Source organism: Lepeophtheirus salmonis, chromosome 4 (genome assembly GCF_016086655.4).
Source record: "Lepeophtheirus salmonis chromosome 4, UVic_Lsal_1.4, whole genome shotgun sequence".
Lineage (NCBI taxonomy): Eukaryota > Metazoa > Arthropoda > Copepoda > Siphonostomatoida > Caligidae > Lepeophtheirus > Lepeophtheirus salmonis.
In genome coordinates, this window is record NC_052134.2 from 23,030,598 (window position 1) to 23,041,463 (window position 10,866).

Consider the following 10,866-nt stretch of genomic DNA (forward strand, 5'->3'; position numbering starts at 1 on the left):
ATCGTTAGACTAACTTGGAAGCATTGAAAAATTGATTTAAACTATCCCTCCACCATACCACTGGATTTTTGTCAACTTGGATGTTTTTTATCATTTTGAAGGTCATTATCTCTTTTTCTATTTCTTTTGACTCAGATTTGTACATCTATCATATCTTTAGTTATGTCGCAATAGATATTTATGACACAAAATATATGTTCTATATTGTAAAAAAATAATAATCCACGTAATTACTCTGGGTTTTTTATATATGTATGTTAAACATAATATATAAAACAATTAAAAAATGATAAAAAAATAACCAAAATTTAATAATATCAAAATTCTTAATATGTGATTATATATTTATGTTCCGCACCAAGTGTCAAAAAGTACCAAATCATAAGGGTTGTACCAAACAGAACCACAGTACAACCCCGTACCATACCAGCCCTAATACCTATATATACACTTAGACGTGAACACGCATGATGGATGTGGTAACTAGTCTTTATTCATTTTTACAGAACATTAGATATTCATCAGTAACCCTTATGTTACTTTAGCATAAAAATATACATGTAATCAAATCAATTTTGCACACAAAAGAATCATATACTCTTCTAAAAACACAATATCAATGAAAAAAGTGAACGAAAAAACACATAAAATCTTTTGGAACTATTCATTCTAAATTTCTTCAAAACATTTTTTGAACTTAATATCGAATGAAAAGAAGAACTTCGTATTTTTATATAATACCGTTATATTAAATACATAATTACGAGTTTTACCTTTTTTAAATATATTTTGGGGCAATTATAATGAATAGATATAAAATAATGATAATCATTAGTTGATTTTACTCAATTTATAGGATTTTATTAAAACCATAATCAGAATTTTTTTTTAATAAATATTTGTAACATTTTTACAAATTAAAATAATCTAAGATAAAATATATAAATTACTGTTCATAGTATGTTATTTTTTATACCATTATAGGAAATTTAATTAAATCAAAGGATAACGGAACTTTATGTGATTCAAACTATCGCAACCTTTTGCAAGTTTTTGTTTAATTTATTTGAATACATAAATAATCAAATATGTATGAATCCAAAATTATATAAAATTACATTTTGTTATTTATCCATAAACAGATAAGTTAAAGAAACCACTTACTATAAATTTATACAATTACTATTATTAACTAAGAAAGAAGTCCATTTTGAAGTGAATTCCTGACGTCAAAAGTTGTACTGAGGAATAAAATTACATATGATTCTCATTACGGTATGAAATGAAACCATTCATTTTTTTAATTTAATCAGGGTTGTCCGCAAAAAGGTGGGATATAGGGGCTGTAGCCACTTCCGAATTAAAGAATTTTTGAAAAATTATTGATTTGGAAGAAACATATATCATTTTTAAGAATTTTTTGTTTGAAAAAAAGTCATTCCATCAAATTATACTGTGGAGGAAATTTAATTTAAGAAAAAAAATATATATATATATTATCCTTCAGACGCCCCTGTTAATGTAATGCTTATAAGAGCTTTTTTGTTTTATAAAAACTTGGATCATTGTTACGATCTATTTTCTGTTCTTTTCCAAGATTGTACAAATATCAGTCTTGCAGTTCTATGGCATCTCCCGGTTCTGGTTTTTGAAATGCTAAAATCCGATCCGGTAGTCTTGAACAGAGATCAAACTCCAATACCAAGATTGGGTAATATTTCCTACTGCAAGGTGATTATATTATGATACAATTTTTAATGCACAATCTATAAATAAATTATGATTTATAATAGGGGGCATTGATAAAACATTTCCCCACTTAGGGGAAGTGGCTCAAATTAAAACCATGTAGACCTGAATAATATGAAAAGATGGCATAAATGACGTCATGGGAAACGGGGAATAAAATATTGGAGAGATAGGAAAAAGAACAATCTTTTTCTATTTTAAAAACACTATTACATAAGTTTTATTAATCATACTTTTAATTTGGTAATTGTTTTAAGCGTAAAAAAATATAATAATACTAAATTACGATAATCCCAAGTATTTCAGAATTCAGATGACTGAGAGAAAAAAATAAAATTAGTTTTAAACGCTCATTTATAAATATGATTATTGTCTTCAATTTATTGGTACATAATTCCCCCCCCCCCTTAATTGTTCCCTTCTGTAATCCACACTCAATTTGGTAATTAATCATATTAATTTTCTTTTATGTTGATAGGCCACAAATAAAGTATAAAACGACGTAGTTTACAATGTATAACGCGCTCGGAAGAAGTTGTTATTTTATATCTTTTTAATTGATTAGTAGTTTTGGAAAGAAAAATTATCAAGACGCAAACCAATAAGAAATATTAAATAACATTTTTGTTTTACTGACTAATCGGAGTAATTTTTTCACTCGACACATCTAGTATAAATGATGACCAGAACCAATTTAACCGTAAAACGTAAACAAAGTACAACCTTGTTTGTTTCTCGTTTATATGTCCGTTGATCTGAGATGATTATAGGACCTTGATCTTGTGTAAATGTTAAATACAATCATCACTCAACTGTTCTTTAACTCTACTGTAGACATCTACAAAGTTTGTTATAACTTATAATCGGTAAATATAGGTACACAGTGCCCATCTAATGATAATTGTTGTAAAATGGCCTATTATTTACAATGATATAAACAATGATTTATCATGAATCCACGAGAATATTTTGTAAGCAGTGTTTTTGGGTTAATGATTTATGGAATTATTAACACTGCCTATTGCCTGTACACATAAAATGATTGGACATTTTTAAGGACCTTTTAAAGGTACTCATTTAAACCACTCCTTCTAAATAAAGTATTAATAAATCATTCTTTAATAATAATAAAGATTGTTATACTTATGGGCATTGAAAGGGGGTCTTTCTATTAATGATGTTCTATTAATTTATCTTTTAGATATTTGGAAGTTTTAGAGGTGATTTTATTTCAATTATAATTAATAAATTAAACCTTAAATATGGGAAAATGATTGTAATTATTAAAAAGCTATAAAGCTAAAAACCATGCTCCTAATGAGCAAAAGTTTAGGTAATCGTCTATGTAAATTCGTTAGTATGATGTTATCCATGTTCTATATAAAGTTAAGTATATGCCCTTATATTGCATAAATATCCCATTAATCATCATTTTAAAGGGTTGTGGTCTGTGGATCAATTCATAATCTTTTTTGTTGCGTTAGTAACATTAATTTTATTCCTGAAACTAAAAAAGATAGAATATTTTAAATAATTGTATTTGAAATTTATGTATTAAAGATTAAAGAAAGAGGAAGACCATCTTTAATTTGACAACCAGTAAAGAAGTATCATGCAAATACAAAAAAAAATAGTATTTAAAATTAGTACGATTGATAAAACCACATTTATTTATTGAAGTAATTACAAAATCCAAATATAATGTTGTACAGTGAATTAGAGCTTATAAATACAATGAATCTTGATTTACAGGGTTGATTATATTTAGTAGTACGAAATCCTGTAGAGAATGAACACTCCTCTGAGGAGTAGCATAAAAACTCTCCTCAAAACGTCCCTAGATTGAGTAGTCCAAGTGGTTTGCGTCTGGAGAAGAGGGCGGCCACATGTTGAGGTCCCAAAAGTCTGTAAAGTTATCTCTCAGGAAGGCCTGGTTCTTAGTGGTATGAAGACATGGGGTTTCCAAACTTTTCTCTGGCCAAAGGTAGCATTTCTTTATACAGAAAATGGATGTAAGGGTCTTCATTAAGTCACTCCATCCTCTCCACAAAAAAGGGAGGGATACTTCTTCTATTCTGGCCACAACTCCCAAGGCCATGATTCCGGTTGTATTTTTTGTTCTGAATACATGCCTCACTAAAGCTGCACCCGAGCTTCTTGGATATGACCATGGGAGACATACCGTGTGAGAGAAGCTTCAAAATTTCATTTCTTTGTTTCAAATTATATTTTACTCGTTCCCGTTTGTTTTGTCTTTCATTGAGTCGAAATTTTACATAAGAAATCTTGTGTCTCAAAACCTACATTTTACTGAGTTTGAAAACAATCTACGAATAAATTCAATTAAAAAATTGAAACAATTCTTAGAAAATTTATTGGAAATCCAATAAAGTCTTCTAGCTGTAGTTTATCAAAACATTCAAATTATTGAACTAATGAATCTAGATATATTAACAACATAGAGAGCGCTTCAAATATTTTGGTGTTCAATCCTCACTGTATTTAATATTTGATTATTTTTTCCTTATAGAAATTTTTAGTTTTTATAGAAGTATATAATGATTCAAAACAAGATTAGGAGTTACTGTTATATATATAACTATATATTTTATTTTTTTCGGTAAACTAACTTTTGGCTTTGATACTCTATGTGGATAGATACTTTTAAATTCATTAGGTTGAACTTTAGTGTGATCATAATAATATTTTGGTTATGAATGAAGCAATTTCTTAAATTATTCATGATTTATTTTGAACCCTTATGGGATTTTTTATTTGATGGTCGACATAAAAGTAAGTTCTTATCTATGTGTATGGTACGTATCCTTAATCCATTTTTGGCTCCTCCGACATGGTTTTACAAGCAAACTGAGTAATAAATATACACATATATTACCTCTTGAAAAATTCCATTACTATAATCATTATAAATTAATGGAACATGGTTTAGGAGTATGTACAGGTACCTAAATACATTAAATAAAAAATGGGGGGAGTCTCCTATCCTTGAGAAAGGGAAAAGTAAGAAAACATTTGGGTGGCTCGCTTAATATAAGAACATAGAAGGAAGAAGAAGACAAAACAATAAAAATGGGTTGGTTTGCTCGATATTGTCCCAAATATATGTACATAAATATGTTATATATAGAGTAAGTATTATAGGGTAAGGGCATTAATTCCATTTCCCAAATTACTATTTATCATTTTGGAAAACATGTAACTAATGGATTTTGATAGTCATTGATTTGTACACATTATGTACAATTACGAATTTATATACTCATATTATGTATGAGCAGTACGTTTAAGTGAACTTCTTATGGAGTAGTGAAGGCCAAGTCTAAAGAAAAAGAAGATTAGAGGATACAATGAACGGTTGCAAAATATATATTTCTAAAACATAAAAAAAAAAAAAAATCCATAAATCCCTTACTTTCTAGAATTTATATCATTAAATATCTGTTTGGAAATATTCACAACTTAACAAGAGATAATTTAAATTTAATCCACTAACACTGATAAGGGGGAAGGAAACAAAAAATTGACAATAGACAACGAATTCAAATTTAAATTTGTATGTTATTGAAGTAGCATGGTGATAGGCTCAGGAATCAAATGTCATTTGGCAAACGTAGTAAAATTTTGTCCATTATTGCATATGGGTACAAAAGTTATTTTTCATCAATGAGCTTGTATTATTATTAATTTGCAAATAAATTCGATAAAATTAGATTCCATCATAAGCTTTTCATGTATAAATAATAATTTAAATTTTTTATTGCTTTTTTAATATTTTCTATAATATAAGGTGTAGCTGTTGAATTTTTTTCCATCTTTTGATTTAAAATACAAATATTATAACAGTTTAATATGATTGGGACACTGGTGTCCCTCGGGGGTTGAGAGATAATTTTTTGTCTTTTTATCTGTTTTAAAAAATTGTTTAGGGATACATGTATCTTCGGTTTTTCTCCTTATAGAATATTCATATTAAAGTACTTTTTATTAGTAGATAGATTAGCAAGTAACACATGTACATACAAATATTTTAATAATTACTATATTATTTAATGTGTAGAGTTGTTCATAGATTGAAGGAAACCAAGAACCAAAAAATTTAGCTTCTTAGCAGCACAGGAGTTCAGATAGGAAGTTCTTATTTTCCACCCTACAGTACGGATCTGGTATCACAAACTACTACCCGTTCCTGTTTATGTCCAATGAAATTGGGGGAATAAATTCGGTCTCAATAGAGGGCAGTAAAATGGGTTGTCCGAGTTTTTCCCAATAGAGACAAAGACTTCTACGTGTACGACATTATGAAGTTAGATTCTCGTTCACAATAAGTTATCGAACAGGATAAGGCATACTTTGTGTAAATTGAAAGATTGTAGCACTTGTTATAAAGCATTGAAATAAAGCAAAAAATAAAATTACTTTTTCACCAACTTAATATTTAACCTGCAACTTCTTTTTTCCACTCTTTTTTAAAAGAATGAAAATAATTTTTATTAATTAATAACTATTCTGATCACATTAAATACATTGACTCCTTTAAAAAACTCTTTACGCAATTGTCTAAATGCACTTCTCTCGTCATTATCCTGCTTATGTAGTAAAATCCATCGATCTATAAAACCAATAAATGCATTTTTCTTTATCTCCTCAGAAGTTATTAATATTTTAGGATTTTAATACTTAACCTTTTATTTGTGTATTTCATATGAAACATTTAATTTCTGTGTTTTCTTTTTTATAATAACATTTAAGCTGTTTTGTGCATCTTGTCACAATGAGGAATTAATATTTTACATTTTCAATTAATAATAGATTTTAAAAAGTAAATATGATTTTAATTTTCAAAAAGTCACAGTTCACAAACATACTCGAATTTCAAAAATAACAGGGCTATTCAAAAGTTATAAAGACTCTTTTCTTAGCATTGATATTCTTGCATCTAACAAATTCTTTTGTAGTTTTATGGGCTCAAAGGATCCACAAGATTTTAAAGAGATAAAGAGGACGATATTTCGTTATACAACATTAAATATACTAAGAATCTCGAGCATTATATGGCTTTAATTCTGAAGAACATTCATATATTTTAGGAATAATTAGAAAGGATTATATATTAAAATATTTTAGGTTCTGGCAAGATCAAAGATGTGTCCTCGAAACACAAAATTACTGTATTAAGGTTACCTACGTCCTCCCATACAGATTCGAGGAGTAACTAAATTAGGATGATCCTACTTTGAGTTGTCCACTGAGATGCTCTATTATAATGAATAATTATGCACTTACAATCAAGGGTAATATTTATACTTTTAAGTACACTAAACTATGGGTAATTGAGGTCAAGTTGTTATTTTTATTGTGTCTCGAAATCTTTTCTAAAATCACTGGCTAGTTGCCGATTCTTCCCAACAAAGAAATTTTTTAATAATTCTTGGGAGATGTTCATGACTAGAGTATATTTAGATTAACATATACATAAATCACCAAACCCTATTACATTTCATTTTATATACCGACATTTATTACACATCAATCCTTGATGTGTAATAGTCCATAATGGCTCCAAATAATTTTATTGCATTGAATAATCCCTCCATACTCAAGGAGAGATGAATATTACACTGATTCAAATATGTATTGCTGTAATAAATATATTTTTTAATACAAATTTGTTAGAACGTATTTTGATAATTCCTATATACAAATACATAATTTATACATACCATACCTCACAGACATTGATTGAAGGTTCTTTTAATAACATTGTGAAAAATAATGAAAGAGTGTTTACAATTTGAATAATTAACTAAATCTATTGATTAAAAAGTTTTAAATATATAAATTAGCTGTATGTTCTACAATAACATTTCTTAAATGATATATGTATAAGGTTAGCATGTACCTAAAGTAAAAGAGTATAACATTCATTGAAACAAAAATGATTAATATATAATTAATTATAAAAAAGAGTAATATTAACTTCAAACAAGTGCTAGATAGATTTGTTTAGAGATACTTCAACTTCTTAACCTTTTAATAGCGTTAAAAATCTGTCCTAACTCGAAACTTTTTCAGTTTTTGTCTGAAGTGGTTTTTTCTACAATCCTTTAGACTATAAATTTCTGTTCTAACTGCAATCGGAAAAAATGTGACCTAAATTTTAATTGGATAGCGGAATTAACTTCCCTTAAGAAGAAAAAGTATATTCTTTTATTAAATAGTCATATTTTTTGTGAATCTGATTATGACAATTTGAACATCAATTTTAATTTCTAATGTCCCGGACCATTCTACTTTATCTCCTTTTAAAAAAGAGGTGCAAAGATACATACCAACATCAACATGCAGTGAGAATAATCCCAAGCAACACTTGGTAAACTATTAATAAACTGAATTATGATATATATGGTGAGGACTAAAAAATTTAAAATTTAAAAAGCCGTTTTCACTTCTACATATTTTTATTTTGTTCCATTTTATGTACAACTCTTCAAGCAAAAGATAGTAATTTAAAAATGTATTACATTTTTAATTCAATATGTCCCCCTCCATTATGAATGACGGCCTCAATACAGGGCAGAAACAAAGCACAGGTGGCCTTGATTAAGTCCGAGGGCAAATTTTTCCATTCCTCCGTGATCACAGCATTCCGGGCATCAAAATTCGGGTGAGAAGTCTAGTTTGTCTTGCCCTTCAAGACACTCCAAACAGCTAAATCCAGGGCGTTCACGTCGGGTGAGGACGAATGCCGTCATGTTCTCCATATATAATGCAGCAGCTTCTTGAACGTGTGTGCCAAGGCACCGTCATGAGTAAACACATAGTCTTCCCTAGGGTTCGTACTCTTGACATGATACCTGATCACCTTGTAGTAGAAGTCCATTTTTACTTCCTCGTTGGCCTTACAGAAGAAGGGAGGTATCTTGATGTCGTTGGACGCTACTAGGCACAAGACCATGAACTAAACAGATGTTTGGTCCTACAGGTTCCTTCGACCTAAGGTCTTGATTCTGAAAAGAAACGAGCATTTCTCCTTTTCAGAACAGCGTCCACAGTGAAGATCTTCTCGTGGGAGATCAAATTTTGTGCGGAGGAGATCACACATTCTCTGCCGTCTTGATTGTTACTTGGACATTTTTAATGGCGCAAAAACCAAACAAGCACCAAATTGTATTTTGTTAGCTCTTTCGAATGGCGACAAGTACAGAATTGTCATAGTTTTATAACTGAGGCTAGACATCCTCACCCTGTACATTAGATAATAATGATTAAAAACAACAAGAACATGTCATCTCTGTATACACGCACATGCTTGTAATATTTTATTAGTATTACTACATTGTTATTTCTTGCACACTGCACCCAGTATACACGTTCAATACTAAAAACGCACGCATGCAATAGATAATTAATACGCCTACATTATGAATTTCTTAGAACTAAATATTTTTATGATATACATCAGAGGGCATTATATACATTGCACTTCGTGACTGTTTTTCATATCAACTGACAAACTTTGCTTTATTAATAGAGATACATATTTTAGAATAGTAGTTCCTGTTTTATATATTTTTGTTTAGTGTGAATTTTTTAAGGTCATAGGGAAAATGAAATATTAACTAATGAAGAGGAAGTAGTAAGTAAAGACAAAAACATGTGGTATTCCATATTTTTACAAGAAGAATGAACCTAAATGAATGTGATCCCATTATATAATAAATTTATAATCATAGAATATAAGTAGATTAGGAGCCAAACTTTGAGGTACTTCCTCAGGGACTATTGCAGGACCATTTGAAATTTTTCAAGCATGCCACTTTGAAAAAATAGGATACAAATTGGAAAATTTGTTAAAATTCTAAGTATATAAATGTTATATATTTGTCCAAAATATTTCGAGCAAAAAAATGCAAAACTCTTTTTCATGTTATACTAGCCAAGTTACTTGGGCCAAAGGGGGGGAGGGAAATCAGATTGAAAATAGTCAAATTATTTGAGAAAATTAAAAAATATGGAGAAAATACTTGTATATAATAATAATTATAATATGAATGTTTCACTGTTTTCGAAAAAGAGCCTGATAATATTAAATTTAATTCTCTTGGATTCTTCACTCTTTATCAATCCGGTTAAATAAGGCAACCCACAAAGTATCATCATAGGGGGAAAAATAGTAAATAGCATTTATGGAATTATAAAAGAAACACAAACCTATTAATATTTCAAAATCAAAAAAAATATGAAGAATAATGTTGTAGAAAAAATTACTCTCGATAACTGGTACATTTTTGTAAATATTGCAGAAAATATGTAATAAAATGATCTGGAAGTTGAAATTAATCCTAAATAAAAACTGAAAATTGACGTTTGATGAAATAATGGAAAAAAAAAGAAAAGAAAAAACGAAAAAAATGACCAATGTTTTAGCTAAAAATCAAATTTTATATGGCAAATTTATATGCAAATGAATATCCAGACAAATTTTTACAAACTTTATTACATATAAAAATCCCATATTACATTAGAAGTTCCTTTTTGCACCTGATATAAACGAAATTGCAATTTTCACCAATTTTTTTTATCCCATAACTTTTTTGATTTGGAATAAACTTAGAAAACGTATTTATTCGTATGGTTGTTTTTTGAAACGCCAATCACTTATTGATAAAAAACTCAACCCCTAATTTAGTCCCATTGAGCTGCAAAAAATGGTTTTTGGGTGTAGCATGAGCCTCATATGACCTCCCCAAAAATCGATACTCCCGGTTCTGCCTGTACGAAAAGAGGGACTCATACAAAATTTCAGGTTCCTAGATTCAATGGTAAGAGAACGTATAAAGGACATCTACACACACCCTTATTATTGAAGACAATGTAGAGTATTATTAATTATTTTGAAAATCCAAACGGATTAGAGAGTATTTAGAATTATAATATTTTTTATAGTGATATACACATCTCGTCTATCAAACTTGCCAACATACGAGAATACTTTTCTTTTGTATTACCACTAACGAGGATTTAGAAAAATGTCACATCCTTGATGTGAACAGTTCCAGTTCACTTTATATTAAATAATAAGAATAGAGATGAACT